Raw genomic sequence first — 16,986 nt, forward strand, 5'->3', positions numbered from 1 at the left:
CCAGTATTCAATCTTTCATAGATTCACATGCTTGTATCTTCCCCGTCGTCATGGTGGGAGTCTCCCGGTAAATAAGAACCATAGCAGTAGAAGAAAAAACTGCCTGGAAACCATAGAGTAGTGAAACAATAGGTAACCTCTCCTCATTATGTGGCCCAAACTACAGCCAATCAGCTGCCAGCACCAGCCTACACCATTCCCAGCAGAGCCACCCTACCTCAGATTTCCAACCACCTTCGTGTGAGAAGGAGTCTCCCTGAGCTCAGCTCAGTTTTTCTCTCTTCATTGAACTTTTGACCTTCACAGTTGGAAGTCAGGTACTGTTTTTTGTCAGGATTATTACATTCAAAATGTCTGAAGGCTCCAAGAAGAGACTTTTCAGAGCTTGCAGGTCCTGTGGCAAGGTCAGATTATTTTCTGAGGACCCACACAAGGAATGCTTGTACTGATTGTACCCTAAGCATATCCCTAAGGACTGCAAATATTGCCGAACCTTCTCTGCCAAAACCCTTAAGGATAGAGAAGCGCGCCTCTTATTATGGCTTCAAAAGAGAAAATCTACAGACTCGGAGTCTGAGGGGGAAGCCAAGGGACACACCTCTAAGAAACAGAAATGAGGGTCCTCTGAGGAAAAAGGAGATGTGAAGAAACAAAAATCTGGAAAAACCAAGGAAGGTGAACCTTCTTCTTCTCTCCCTCCAACTCCTCTCAAGCCTTCTTCAGAAAAGAAGGCTCCGTCGTTGCTTCCGTCGATTAAATCTGCTGAAATTCCAGTCAGATCGCCATTGAGGCCGTCGACGACCTCGATGACGACCATATCGTCGTCGACGACGACAATCTCGACGACGACAGCTTCGTCGACATCGACGACGATGACGACTCCGTTAATGGTGAGTACCAGACCCTCGTCGACGGCAAGATCTTCGTCGACGATGCAGCTGATGGTTCCGTCGACGGCCCCGTCGACGACTCCTTCGACGACTCCGTCGACGACGAGGAAATCATCGACGATGCCTGCATCTCCAAACGATGATGACTTCAACCTACATCTCCATAAAAAGGATTGCTCCGTCGAAGGGCTCGTCGGTGAGCAAAAAAGGAGAGTTTTCCACGCCAAAGATTTCACTCTACTTCCCTCTACCATACTGGATTGCCAGGAATCTGAGGAGGAAGGTCCCTATGGCGTTGCCTAGAGTCCTTCGCAGCTTCATATTAAAAGCCAGGACTCGGATGAGGAAGACTTTCAAGAGGTCCAGGAGCATTTCTCTTTCAAAGATCGCCCGGTCAGAGGCCAAAAGAGATATGAGTCTTTTCATCAGGCTTACCACTATGAGGACGAAGAGGAAGTGGATACATATGTTCGGGAAGAGGCTATGTCAGTGCCCGTATCTTTGATATCAGCCTTAAGACACATGATTGACAGCTATTACCGTCGCTTTCCGGAAGATAATGCTACAGCCTCTTCCACTGCCTCTGCTACTGTCTCTCAACCTGCGAAAGAAACACCCCTAGTTCAGCCACCTCCTCCACCTCAACGGACGGATGTCCAAAAGGTTATTACAATTCGGGATGATTTGAATGATTCCGAACATGACGATCAAGAGGAGGAAGGAGAAATTCCGCAAGATGATGTGGTTGGAGATGAATGGGACCAATATATTGTTCCAACTTCCCCGGTGTCACCATTGCCTCAATCAAGCTCTCCACCAGAGGACATAGCCAGCTTTCACGATCTGATCGGAAAAGCAGCTAAGAGAATCCAACTTACTATGCCAGTTAAGGAAAGCAAATGTTTTCTTTACGACTTCAAAGAGTCTTCTAGGAAGTCTGTAAGAGCCATTCCATTATTCAACATATCTGGGATGAAGGAATCAAGCTGATGAAGAATCCAGCTTCAGTTCCAGCATCTATACCTAAGCTGGATAAGAAGTATTGTGCTACAGAAACGGCTCCAGCATGTCATCCTCGACCGGAATCGGTTGTGACTCAAGCAGCGCAGAAGCGCTCCATGAACCCAATGGCAACATGCTTTGCACCCCCTGATAAAGAGGGCAAGAGAATGGACGGCATAGGTAAACGCGTTGCAGTCATGGCAGCAGCATCAATCAAAGCGGCTAATGCGATGGCACTTCTGAGCCGGTTTAATAGACTGATGTGGTCTGACATCGCACCACTCCTGTCGCATCTTCCGGATGACAAGAAAGAGGAGGCGAATTCCATTCTGCAGGATGGAGACAGGGCAGCTTCGGAGTCCATAGACGTAGCAATGGACATAGCGTCTATAGCTTTCCGCCAGATGGCTGGGGCGGTAGCCCTACGGAGACAAGGATGGCTCAAGGCCACATCCTTTAGACCTGAGGTCCAGTGTAAAATCTTGAACATGCCATTTGATGGCGAAAGCCTTTTCGGTAAGCATATTGATGAGGCGCTGCAGGGGATAAAAGCAGACACTGACACTGCTAGATCCTTGGGATCATTGCAGCAAGGCCGTTATCAGTCATTTCGCGGCAGAGGGTCCAGAGGACATTTTCTACAACGTTCTCCTACCAATCTAATAGGTACCAACCGTACAATCAACAGGGATACCGTCAGTACTCCTCCAACCAGCAGTATCGGTCCTCGAATACTTCTTTCCAACAACAAGGAAGGAGAAAATCTGCTGCCAGACGAAAGCAAGACTCTGGTCGCAGACAGTGATGTTCTTCAGGCGCCTCCAACACTGTTTCAGATCAACCAGTTCCACTACCTCTCTCAGTTTCTTCCGCATTGGCAGTCCATAACATCGGACAGATGGGTATTAGACATCATTACACAGGGTCACACCCTGGAATTCTCACAAAAACCTCCAAATCGTCCACCTCTCTGCAGAGTTCAACAACATCTAGCAGCTCTCAAAGCAGAGATCATATCACTCATACTGAAAGGAGCGATAGAGGAAGTCCCATCAGACCAGCAGGGAACAGGCTTTTATTCACATTTCTTCCTAATACGGAAAAAGCAATCTTCAAAATGGAGGCAGGTACTGGACCTCAGAGATCTGAACAAATACATAAAGAAAATTTCATTCCGCATGCTGTCCTTACAGGAAATTCTTCTACTGCTTCGCAAGGGAGACTACATGGTCTCTCTAGACCTGTTGGATGCATACTTCCACATTCCGATCCACAAAAAACACAAAAAGTATCTTCGATTCATGGTGGCGGGCGCCATTACCAGTTCAAGGTGTTGCCTTTTGGCCTGAAGTCTGCCCCCAGAGTATTCACAAAATGCATGGCTCCAATAGTGGCACATCTAAGGCAGCAAGGTCTCCAAATTTTCCCTTATTTGAACGACTGGTTGATAAAAGGACCATCGTACCAAGCAACACAAAGATCTTTATGGATTTGCATGGATCTTTTTCAAAGATTAGGCCTTCGGATAAACAGAGAAAAATCATTTCTTCTTCCGACACATTCTCTACAATTCCTAGGAGCAATCTTAAAAACTCAGGAAGTAAAAGCGTACCCATCAGAGGAACGAGTAACAAAAATCCTAAATCTGACTGCATCTCTGACATCAAAAAAGTTCACTTCCATCAGGATATTCAAGTCATTACTGGGAATGATGTCCTCCTGTGTCCCATTGATTCCCAACTGCCGTTTGCAGATGAAACCACTGCAAGAAGCTCTGGACTAACAATGGGTTCAAGCTCTGGGTTCCTTCAACGACAAGCTGGTCATAACCTGTCAGATGAAACGAGCAATGTCATGGTGGGGTATCAGGAGCAACCTGACAAAGAGCCTGTTATTCGAACCACAACCGCCAAGTTACGTCATGACATCAGACGCTTCATTACAAGGTTGGGGAGCACATCTGCAAGACCTAGAGATTCAAGGCCTTTGGTCTCCCCAAGAGGCAAAACTTCACATCAATCTCTTGGAATTGAAAGCTGTTTCCCTGGGCCTTCAGGCCTTTCTTCCCAGGTTCATCGGTCTTAGTGCAGACAGACAGCACTACAACAATGTTTTACCTTTGCAAACAGGGTGGCACAAGATCAAAGCCCTTATCGACACAGGCACAAAAAATCTGGACTTGGCTTCTGCGTCACAAAATATCTCTGCAAGTGGAACATGTTCCAGGGATAGAAAACACAAAAGCGGATCTGTTAAGCAGGTCATCGACATTTGCCACAAGTGGGAACTATGTCAAGTCCAACTGCATCGGATTTTCAACTTGTGGAGCAAGCCAAGTTTGGACCTGTGCGCAACTCAGAGCAACAAAAAGTGCAAGCATTATGCCAGCAGGTTCCCTCAGCAGGGTTCGAGAGGGAATGCTCTTCATCTCCGATGGACAGGGATGTTTGCTTATGCCTTTGATCCAGCGGGCCTAAGGAAATTCTGTCTCATATGCACAACTCTACACCCCGATACTCACCATTATTCACAAATTCAACACTAGGCCCATAAATGATTGAGACAAGAATTGACCAACTGAATCATGTGACCTAATTAATCAAACTAATCACAAAACTATTTATATTTATATACATCTGCAGAGTATCCTTGTCATTTTATAAAATCTATATATTTAATTAAGTCACACCTAGGCAATGGATTAACTAGTGGTAACTTGACACAAAATAACTAAGACCAGCTTGTCATTTCAAAATCTATTTTATTAACTTTATTATCAAGTAAAGAGCAATTTCAGAATATTATTTCTTTATTTGCATTTATTAAGCATCATTTTATTTAGTAAGGCACATTAGTCTGTCAGTTCAAATCAAATCAGCACAAGAAGTATTAAAGCAAAATGAGTCTCATTCCTCAACTCTAATTCCCTATCTTAACTACATGAAACCTAAAGGGAAAATGTAAAGTTCAAAGTTGTCTTACGTGAGTCAGAAGTCCGACAGGATCTCACGAACACAGGAACGAGCCAACAACGCTCCTCCCAAGGGGCCAAGTTTTATACCTTTTCTCTATCTAATGATAGCTAGAAGAAATACAATTAACAGACCATCTCGCAAAATGATTGGCTGTCAAGCGTCAGTCCATGAAGTCATCGCCTTCTCATTCAAAATCATATTTTTAAAAGCAGCCTAGTCCATTGTCTACGTGTGACACTAGCCCTTCCGAGGAGCTTCGCAACATTTTACTAAATAACAGTTTGTTGCTTCCCCAGCTCAAGTTTTTCCACCGCTATGTCCTGTCCTTGGCAAAGAAAGTTATACAACGCTAGGCACATCCTGCACAGTTCAGTTCCACGTATTTGTTTTTCGAAGATTATGAACAAAAGGCTTCTTTTCATTCTTTGCTGTGCATGGCCCATTCACGACAGGACTTCGGGGACATTCATTTTAGAACAGGCCACAGGCCTCTTTTACCGATACTCTAGTATGCAAGGAAACACAAGACATCAATTAATTTGAGTAATGAAAATTATTCTGTCACCCACCCCCTTCACTAATGTTAACCCATTAGTTTATATTACCTAGCTTTAAGCACAAGAAATGAACAAAACTCTGTCACATAAAAGACACAACATAGACAAGAGCACATTTAAAAATAAGCACATGCTATTATTTTAATCAGCCGCAGTTAATGTTGACAAAACGAAAAGACAAAGTTAATATATTATTTACACTTACTGACAAATGCAACAAGAGCACATAATGTTAATCCTGTGTGTTTATGAAGGTGCACATTATTCTAGGTTGAATTAATACAAAAACATGCAACACTTATTAATATAATTATTTCGTTATAGAAGTTGAAATCTGCAAACAAAAATACAATTAATTCTAAAAGTTCGCTTCATCAACTCCCTCATCTGGTGATTTCAAAATCACCAAACAAAACCCCAAAAATTTTATCCCAAATTTTAACTTTTGAAATCGTCACATTATGAACACTCTCTGTGTTAGTATTTCTAAACCCCTGTTTCTTCAGTTTGTCTGGAGCTCTCATATTGAGCCCTACAAAATTCTTCCATTGCTATCTCCTTCTCCTGAGCTTTTCTGCGTTTGTATATTCTCTTCTTTTCCCTCACATGCTTCTTTCTCTCGTGAATCATGCAACTGATTTTTAACATAAGTGTCACTATAACAATGATTATTACAGGATAAAGTATTTTGCCAATGATTGAACTGCCAATTTCAGCAAACCATTTCCTAATTGCCTCAGATCTTTTGCTCAAACGTACTGAGAAATTGTCACTCTCCATGGGTTCTAATTCTGAGTGAAATTCAGTGATATTCTTTATTAGCATCTCTATGTTCTGGCTTTTGTCTGGGATATAAGTAAAGCAATGCTGAACATGTAAAATCCCACAGACTCCTCCTTCTTTTGCTAGCAGAATGTCTAAAGCAAGGCGGTTCTGCAGAAGCATGCTTCTGGTGGCAATAAGTTCAGTATTAACTAATTGGAAACCACTTGCAGTATCAGTGGACAATCTGTCAACAATTGCAGAAACCTTTCTCATTTTAATTGCATTCAGGGTTATTCCCACCATAGGAATTATTGCACCAAATATATCTCCCATAATCTCAGAGAAGCTTTCTCTCTTGTACCTGTTCAGGTGTTTGCCAATTTCGAAAGAACCCTCACCATTTCTGTCCACATGAAAAATTTTGGGAAAAACTAGACCAAGGTAGCATGTCCCATACCAATGGTCTGGGAGACTAAAATATGCCTTGTTCCCACAAACAAAATAAATTCCAGGAAAAATCGGATTTTTGCCAACTTTAAATCCCCATGCCCCTACAATACGATAAGTGTCCTCGCATTGGCTAGCACCGACAAAATAATTGTCGTAAAGCGTGTTGTCTCTTCTAATACAGAACTTCCCACTAACAGGATAATCTATATGAATAGCAGCATATCTATTTCCACCATTGAGCTTCTCGTCCTCAAGCTGCCAAAACTTGGATTTTGTCTGTTTCAGCATCTCATTTCTTTTGTAAATCGCCCTTCTCTCCTCAACCAACTTGAGAAAAGACCTTTCTTCATCTCTCATTTTGCAGGCTAAATTGTTTTTGTAAGCATATTCATAGGTGAGTTCATTAGTTACCAAAAAGAATTCCCTCATCTGTTTAGAAGGTCTAACTTTGTTTAAGCTATTTACAATTTTCAGGTTTGCAAAAATTTCATCAAAGTCTGAGTAATAGTACTCCAGACGACCTGTTTGATAGAACAACTAGCTATAACACTGCATGTTATTCCATAAGTAAGGGGAAGCATGTTATATTTGACCCCTTCTGAAACTGAAGTAGGATGCTTAACACAAACATAACAATCCTTAACATCTATAACCCTTACATATTCTGTCAGAAGTCTTGAAAAAGAATTAGTAGAAAAATCACCAACAGATCTATCTTGATGGATCTCTGGCTTGTGCTCAATAACCCTGTTAGTTTTGCCTGCAACATCATGAGCAGCTTGTTTAGATTCAGCTTTGCTTGTCATATTTACTTTATAATCCTCCTTGTCTATGCCAAGAGGAAAAATAACTGCTAAAATTAACCAAACTAAAATAATCAGAATCACACAAATAGAAGACATTTTACAACATCTCCTAAGGATAGCACACCTAGAATTGTCAGTATTAGGCATTCTTTTTTTTTTACAAAGTTTTTAAAAGTTTTTACTCAAAACAAAAATTAAAACATTTAAAATTATTAAATAGTATACACCTCCCCTTTTTAATTTTTTTTTAGTAACCCTCTAACAACTTTTCTTCGACCTTGCGTCTTACATCAAAGTGTTTTTCCAGCTAACACAATTTCTTCGACCTTGTGTCACCTAACACCATTTCTTCAGCCTTATGCCAAAAATAATCCTCAACTTAAAGAAAATTATTTCTAATCATTGTCACTGTTTTCTTCCAAAGCCTCCTGACTACTGCTACTGATCTCCACTACTGGTGGGATTATTATGTAGGTCCATTCAGGAGATTTGTACTTTTGATTTGGCCTCAATGGTCTTTTGCCCCTTCTGCTAATTACTTCAGTTTTCTTTCCTGCTTGATCTTTTTTATCTGAGTCACCCTTTTGACTTGATATCTCATTGATCTGCTCCTTTGATTTGTTCACCAATTTGAACTTTAGATTTTCTTCCGGCCAGATATCACCTTTTCTCAAGAGTTTCTTCTTAGGCTCTGTTTCGTTACATTCAGCTTTCCAAGCCCTTTTTCTGAATTTTCTTATTTCAGACTCTTCATCACTCTCGTCCGAGTCAGTTTCAGAGATTTCAATTCTATATCTAGGAACTTCTTTACTCTGCAGCTTCACTCCGTTAGGAACAACATCCCTGTAGCTGGTACTTGGTAATTCGTCCTCCTCCTCTTCTAGAATTACTTCTAACTTCCCAGTTTCAGAATTTTCGTTCCTGCTTTCAGAGCTTTCAATCTGCTTTTCAATACTCTCCTAATCTTGAATCTCCTCTGACACAGTTTCTTTTCCTGTTTCTTTTTCTAGAACATTTTCATCATTTTCTGAATCTAGAATCACAATCTCTAGATCTTTTTCATTCGATGCCTGATCCGCATCAGAATCTTCCAGATGTCGACTATTATCTTGTCGATCTTCAGAATCTGGATTTTCGGGTTCTTCTTCAGAATCTGAATCAGTTGTTGTATTGTCACTATCCTCATCAGGATTATCAGGAGGTGGCACACGAATGGTATGACTTGCATGCACCCACCTTTTCAGACCTTTACATTTAACTGCATTTGTTGTGACTAGTATCACCTGTCTTGCTTTTTGCCACCTGGGTACTAAACAGTTTCTTCTCCGATGAACTTTTGTTCTGACCCAGTCTCCTGGCAACAGATCATGAGCCTGCTCCTTTTCTTTTGATATCACATCTGTTCCCACCTGATGGAATACAGAAGTTACCACATCAGATAATTGTTTGCCATACTCTATAATTGCACTTTCATTTATGGTCAATAATTTTCCAACTGGTATAAAAGCCTGTCTCATTACTCTTCCCATGAGAATATCGTGAGGGCTAAGACCTGTCTTTTTATTAGGTGTGCTCCTCAAAGACATCAAAACAAGTGGGAGTGCATCTGTCCATTTCATTCCTGTAGCTAGGCACCTTTTTCCAATTCTATGTTTAATTGTGCCATTTATTTGCTCAACAAAGCCTGATGCTTCTGGTCTGTATGCACAATGTAATTTCTGCTTTATGCTGAAGGCTTCACAAATTAATTTCAACAATTTCAACAATCTGTTTTCAAAGTGTGTGCTGCGATCACTTTCAATAGTTACTGGGAATCCATATCTTGGTATGATCTCCCTTAAAAGCAATTTTGCCACAGTAACTGAATCATTGTGACGAGTTGGGAACGCTTCCACCCATCTTGAAAACAGACAGACAATAACAAGGACATATCTCAGCTTGTTATGGGGCAGCATGTCAATGAAATCCATTTGCAACCTGGTAAAAGGACCACCCTCCCGTCCTATGGTTCCCATGCTCACATCTGTTTTTCTGTTTGGATTGATTTGCTGGCAGATCAAACATATTAGGCAAAGTGACTCTGCAATAATCCTAAATTTTGGATTATACCAAGTCTCCCTGAACATTCGAATCATTGAATCTCTTCCTAAATGACCTGGACCATGGTACATCCGTGCCATGTCGGCAATCATACAATTTGGCATAACAGGTCTGCCATCTTTGTAAACCCAAATTTCATCTTCCTCCCTCTGTCTGCAACCTTCTTTCAGCCATGTGTTTTTCTCCTCATCATTTGCCTCATCTTGTAAATCTTTTACTCCCTGCCATGTTTCAACTACAGATGTTAGCATGAGAGAGTTCATAACATGATCATTGTCTTTTTCTCGATTAATTGAAAGATTGTTTTTCGCACAGTAACGTGCAGTTTCATCTGCAAAGGAATTACCTTTAGTAATATAGTCCTCACTCTTTTTGTGTGCTCCGCATTTGACAACAGCTATTTTCTCAGGTAATTGAATGCCATCGATCAGCCTTTTGATCAATTTTGCATTTCTGATTGGTGTTCCCGCAGAAGTTAAATAACCTCTTTGAGAACAGAGCTGGCCATAGTCATGGACTACGCCATATCCATACTGACTATCAGTCACTATGGTAACCTTTTCCCCTTTGCTCTTTTACATGCTCGAATTAAAGCAAATAATTCTGCCACTTGAGCTTAACGAATTCCTTCAAGAGTTGAACCTTCAACTATTTCTGCAACTGTGCAAACTGAATATGCTGCTCTCAAAATGCCCTCATCCATTCTCAAACAAGAGCCATCAACAAAGTAAACAATGTCTGACTCTGGTAAAGGCACATCCTTAATGTCTCCTCTAAGTTTAGTACAGTATTCCAAAACATCCAAACACTCATGATCAACATCAGCTTCATTTCCAATTTCAGTAACCACACCATCTGTAGAGGGGTTAAGATTAACACACCTCACAATAGAAACATTATCTGATCCCAGAATAACCTTTTCATATTTGGTCAACCTGTTACTCGACAGGTGCTGTGTTTTACTTCTGGTAAGGAGAGTTTCAACTGAATGAGGTACATACACTTTTACAGGAAATCCCATTATGATTCCTTCACTTTGCTAAAGGCTTACACTTGTTCCAGCCACTGCTTTTAAGCAGCCTGGCAATGCTTTTGCAACAGGATCAAGAACAGCTGAAAAGTAAGCTATTGGCTTTCTCACTTTTCCATGTCTCTGAATCAGAACTGATAATGCACAACCCTCCCTTTCACTGCAGTACAGCTCAAATTCCTTGTCATAGTAAGGCATCCCCAAGGCTGGAGCCTCACACAGACTTCTCTTTAGTTTTTTAAAAGCCTCTAATTCAGTTTTTGTCAAAGTAATTGGGTCTTTTATATCTGCTTTTGTCAGCCTTTGTAGTGGTTTCGCAATTACTGAAAATCCACTAATCCATTGGCGACAATAACCAACCATTCCTAGAAACATTCTGACCTGTCTCTGTGTTGTTGGAGGTTGTATTGCTCGAATCATTTTTATTCTTTCAATTGTCACTTGTCTGATTCCTTTTGCAATTCTGTGGCCAAGGTATTTTACCTCTTGTTTGCAAAACTGTAATTTCGCAGGTGACACTTTATGTCCCTTATCTGCTAGTCGATTCAAAAGTGTAATGGTGTCTGTTACACAATTTTCTCGAGTTTTTGCAGCCACAACGAGGTCATCAATATACTGGACCAATGTTGATTTTCCAGGCAATTCTAAATCTTCCAAGGATTTCTTTAACAACTGATTAAAGATAGATGGACTCTCAGTATATCCCTGAGGGATACAACACCATGCTAAGATGCGATCCTGGAATCTGAACGCAAACATTTGTTGGCTCTCTGGATGCAGTGGAACTGTAAAAAAGGCATTACATAGGTCAATGACCGTATACCATTCTGCATCATGCGGAATCTGACATAGAATTACCGCTGGGTTTGGTACAACTGGACAGCAAGGAACAACGATTTGGTTAACCTTTCTCAGGTCATGAACTATTCTGTATGTCCCATTTGGCTTTTTGATTCCCATAATCGGTGAATTACATGGGCTGCTCTCAATTTCTTTTAAAACACCTTGTTTTATGAATTTTTCATTTTGTACTGGGGAATGTTTGGAAAATCTATCCCTTGCTTTACGGTCATTTTTACTGGGTCCACATGTTTCATTAAACCCATTTCATCACCAGTTAAATCCCAAATTTTCGGATTTACTGCGTCTTTCAGTTCCTCTGGCAAATTATTTTTATCAAAGGCAGGAAACATTTTGTTTTCTTCTTCAACCATTAGCATTGTCAATTTATACAGACCATCTTCTTCTAAAGTCTGAAGCTCAATACCATCCGGTGAGCAATCAATTTTACAGTTCATCTTACACAACAAATCCCGACCTAATAGGTTAACGGGACTGCTGTTACAGACAACAAATCTGTGTTTGTCTTTGTAATTTCCAATTTCTATATTAACTGGTTCTGTCAAATCTGTTTTAATTTGTTGATTAGCTACACCTACAACCTGGTTTGTTTCACGCGAGAGAGGAAGGTTTTCAATTTCCACTGATCTAACAGTAGAACGGGTAGCACCAGTGTCCACTAGAAAAGTGACATCTACATTATTCACTTTACCATTTACAAATGGACCTGACTGATCTACCTCAAGAGTGGCTCCAAGCCCACACTCTTCCTCCTCTCTCAGGCACCATCATGAGTAATCTTCTGAGTCACTGCTCTCATTTTCTTTTAGCCAAAATTGTTGAGAGACATTCAACACATTCACTCTTTGTGATCTGTTTACCTGCTCAGCTCCGCAGAATCCCGTCTCAGGGCTGAATCTCTGTGCATTCATACAATTTGGTAGTTGCGGCTGTGGAATTTGGCTCTGCTGATTCAACTGGCTCTGCTGATTCACTAACTGTCGCTTAGCTGTTTCTGCTGACGTATTTCATTTAACTGTCGCTGTAGCTGTTGCTGCTGATTTATCTCATTCTGCATCTGTGGATTTAATAATGAATTTTTAAAATTTCTGGGCGGATTTTCACACTCTCGCTTCCAGTGTCCAATCTCACCGCAATTAAAACATGGGAGCTTTTGTTTAAGCTCTTCAATATTTACATCAAATTTTGGTTTATTCACAAAGTTTCCCTTGAATTTTCCTTGATTCTGCTGAACATTTTTATTTTCTAAAGTTGCTATTTGCTGTTCAGCTACCTTCACTTGTGCCCACATTGCCTTTTCTTTAAGCTTCTTCTGTTTAGCATCTATCTCATCACTGCAGTATTTTGCTTTTCTCAGGATGTCGTCAACTGAAAGAGATTGCCAACCGACAATTCAGTTTCTAATCATTTCACCAATTTCAGGTCTCAAGCCATAAACAAATCTGTAAATGAAGAGGCTCATGTCCTTTTCACTTAATTTTTCATAGCCACTGTATTGTTTAAATACCAGGAGTAATCTTTCATAAAAAGAATGAACTGATTGTTTTGGTTCTTGATTTGTTCTGTCAATTTTAACCCAATCTACTTCTTATGGAGGAATCTTATTTTTCAGCCACACAATTACTTTGTGAAAGAAATCCATGACATCAGCTGAAGGAGCACCTGTTATTTTATTTCGAGCTGGTTCTTCTCTGGGCCAACCTACAGAAATTTTACATTCTGTCCAGAGATCTGATGGGACAACAATGTCAAAGAAACCATCAAGATCAATCCACAGAACTTTTGAAACTTTTATAAATCTGTCTACCTGACGATACCATTCTATTGGCTTCTCTCTCAGCCGAGGGAAATCATTTGTAAAGAGCAAAATGTCCTGTCTTGTCCATAGAACATGAACATAACCTCCACCAGCTATTTCCCTCATAGGAAATTCATTTATGACTTCTCCTCTTTCTCTTTTTTCTTCCTCTCTTTTCTTTGTCCATTTAATTCTCCATTTACTTAATTCACCCAATCTTTTTAAAAACACAATTAACTCTTTTACATGGGATATCCTGCCCGTAGTATTCAGGTTCTCAATGTCTTTCTCAGAAAAATCCACCCTGTAATGTTTTTGCAATTGCTTCTGTTGACTTAAATCTATATCTAATTCAGCAGCCACTTCTTCAAATTGATCATATTTGTTTTTCGTTTTCCATTGAATACTTTTACAGATAAATAACAGTTCATCATCCTGATATTGCTTTAAACAGTCAGTTCCAATTGTGCCAATAATTAATTCTTCTAAATCTGCTTTTAATTTTGCAACATCAAGTTGTTTAGACTCAGGAACTTGTGGAATTAATGGAATCTGTGTTAAATCTGTTTTGTTCATGGTCTTTTCTAAAGACCCAGAATCAGATCCTGCAGCTGATGGTGTCAGACCATTTGACAAACTTTGATTAAAAGTTAAATTTGACATTCTTTTATCTCAATGGATTTTTGATAATTCTGAATAAAAATTTTCAGCCACTTTCTGAGTTTCCGCATTTAATGGAATAGTCAGAGCTGAATGTCTGTTTTCACCTTGCTCAAAGACTGGTACAACAGGACCAATTGTTACTGGTACCGTTACTGCTTCTATCCCTTTTGTTAATTGCTGAATTAATTCTCCCTTTGCTTTCAAATATTCTGACATGTTTGGTATATTTTCAGGTACTTCTGCTCTTTTATCATTTTTTGGGAAATTATTTTTCAGTTCTGAAATTTCTGGATAATTTCTGCTTTCTCTTGGGGTATTAGATTTACTTCTTGACCTTACCCTTTCAGGTAACCTCAAAAATCTGGGTGAATTTTCATCAACATCTCTAGGAGGTGCACTAGGAGAAATTCCTGAAGAACCTCTCGGGGTTGACTGTGAACAGCTTGGCTGATAAGGTGGTGGATTAGTAAGAATTTCTTCTAAAACTGCATCATCTAATTCTTCATCAAGATGACCTTTCTTTCGGGTATTCTTTTGACCTGATGTTTCAACAACCATTTCTCTAACTGGGTACAAACCATCATGCATGTCTGCTTTTCTCCAACAACGCACTCTATCTTGATGAGTTTCCCTATTTATATCTAATTTCGGACCTCTTGATATTCCCCTGCTTTCTCGTTCAAGTTCCATCATTTCAATCTCCCATTCAACTAAAGCTTCAAATTGAGTAGGTCTGGGCTTTGGCGTAAGAGCCATCATTTTGTCTTTCAAATTTCTCAAAACCTTAACATTAAATGATCCGTTTTCCGGCCACGCTAATACACCATCATCTTTGGTATATTGCATCCAATTTTCAAACCAGAGAACAGTATGATAACCATATTCACCTTCCATGTATGCTGCGGGTGTTTTGTACTTATGAAGTAATTTTCCACCACGCGTTTCAATTTTCTTGTCGGGGTTGAATACATTTTTAAATTTCTGAAACCATGAAGGCTTCTTTTCCTCTCTATTGTACCAATAACTCATGATTTAAAACTATTTCGTTTAATTTAGAAAAGATCGTAAATATTTCCTTGTTGTTCCGCTACTCTAGCCAATCCGTGCGTGAAACTCACCAACAAGCCAATCAGGTTAAGCTACGTCACTACCTTGCTCAACCAATGAAAATACTGTTTTCAGAAAAGACCAATCAGCTAACAGCTCGTTTTGGTCACATGAACCAATCAGTGCGCTTGTTGTGACAATGTCGACCAATCGCAGCGCGAACCCTGTGACGTATACTGCTGCTGCAGCTTCACTGTCTCCGTTCCACAAACTCAAAACCTCCTTCACAAAATATTTTCACTGCGCCATTTTAAAACAATTCTTTTCAATGAATTTCAGTTAATAACTACAGAAAAACAAACCATTTGTCTGTTTCGCTAAACAAAGTGATTGTTTTATCAGACATTCAAGTTTTCACTCTCGTGAAATAGACGACACTATTTTTACCAAATCAATTTTACGCATTCAAACGGAAAACCCTGTTCATGTATACATGAAATCTTTGGCAGGACTTTAACCGACCAATAGAAATCCTCAATCGCAGTAAGAATAGACTACGCTTCCTTACCCTTCACTCAAGCTCGGAAAAAATCCTACTACTCTTTTCGCAACGAGTTTTAAAACGGGCTCCTAGTCCCTATACTCAGAGCTACAATTTCATAGGCAAACCTCACTATACATACAACTTGTCATACCTAAAATCCCTAAACTTGTGCTGTACGTCCACAACACTAGTGATATATTCAATACCACTAATTTGAAACAGAACAAATGTACTGTGTAACTTCACCTGTCACACTACTCTGCCGGCACTTAACCAGGAATTTTCACACTGCTGAAAAAAACCTTTCGACAACATATAACAACTAACATGTGTTAAACATGTATCCTATGTAATTACCATGTAACATGTCAGTTACCATAGTAACCGAACTCTGCTACCAGAGAATTGATCCAGCGGGCCTAAGGAAATTCTGTCTCATATGCACAACTCTACACCACGATACTCACCATTATTCACAAATTCAACATTAGGCCCATAAATGATTGAGACAAGAATTGACCAACTGAATCATGTGACCTAATTAATCAAACTAATCACAAAACTATTTATATTTATATACATCTGCAGAGTATCCTTGTCATTTTATAAAATCTATATATTTAATTAAGTCAAACCTAGGCAATGGATTAACTAGTGGTAACTTGACACGAAATAACTAAGACCAGCTGTCATTTCAAAATCTATTTTATTAACTTTATTATCAAGTAAAGAGCAATTTCAGAATATTATTTCTTTATTTGCATTTATTAAACATCATTTTATTTAGTAAGGCACATTAGTCTGTCAGTTCAAATAAAATCAGCACAAGAAGTATTAAAGCAAAATGAGTCTCATTCCCTAAACTCTAATTCCATATCTTAACTAAATGAAACCTAAAGGGAAAATGTAAAGTTCAAAGTTGTCTTACGTGAGTCAGAAGTCCGACAGCATCTCACGAACACAGGAACGAGCCAACAACGCTCCTCCCAAGGGTCCAAGTTTTATACCTTTTCTCTATCTAATACTAGCTAAAAGAAATACAATTAACAGACCATCTTGCAAATGATTGGCTGTCAAGCGTCAGTCCATGAAGTTATCGCCTTCTCATTCAAAATCATATTTTTTAAAAGCGGCCTTGTCCATTGTCTACGTGTGACACTAGCTCTTCCGAGGAGCTTCGCAACATTTTATTAAATAGTAGCTCTTTGCTTCCTCAGCTCAAGTTTTTCCACCGCTATGTCCTGTCCTTGGCAAAGAAAGTTATACAACACTAGGCACATCCTGCACAGTTCAGTTCCACGTATTTGTTTTTCGAAGATTATGAACAAAAGGCTTCTTTTCATTCTTTGCTGTGCATGGCCCATTCACGACAGGACTTCGGGGACATTCATTTTAGAACAGGCCACAGGCCTCTTTTACCGAGACTCTAGTATGCAAGGAAACACAAGACATCAATTAATTAGAGTAATGAAAATTATTCTGTCACCCACCCCCTTCA

General features: G+C 39.7%; 1 pseudogene; it reads right to left on the reverse strand.

Annotated features, from left to right (window-relative positions):
* Nucleotides 1-12,203: 12,203 nt before the first annotated feature.
* On the reverse strand, nt 12,204-14,926 carry LOC147748481 (uncharacterized; annotated as a pseudogene).
* Between the last annotated feature and the right edge of the window lie 2,060 nt (nt 14,927-16,986).

The sequence above is a fragment of the Lissotriton vulgaris genome, chromosome 1_1 (assembly GCF_964263255.1).
Source record: "Lissotriton vulgaris chromosome 1_1, aLisVul1.2, whole genome shotgun sequence".
Classification (NCBI taxonomy): domain Eukaryota; kingdom Metazoa; phylum Chordata; class Amphibia; order Caudata; family Salamandridae; genus Lissotriton; species Lissotriton vulgaris.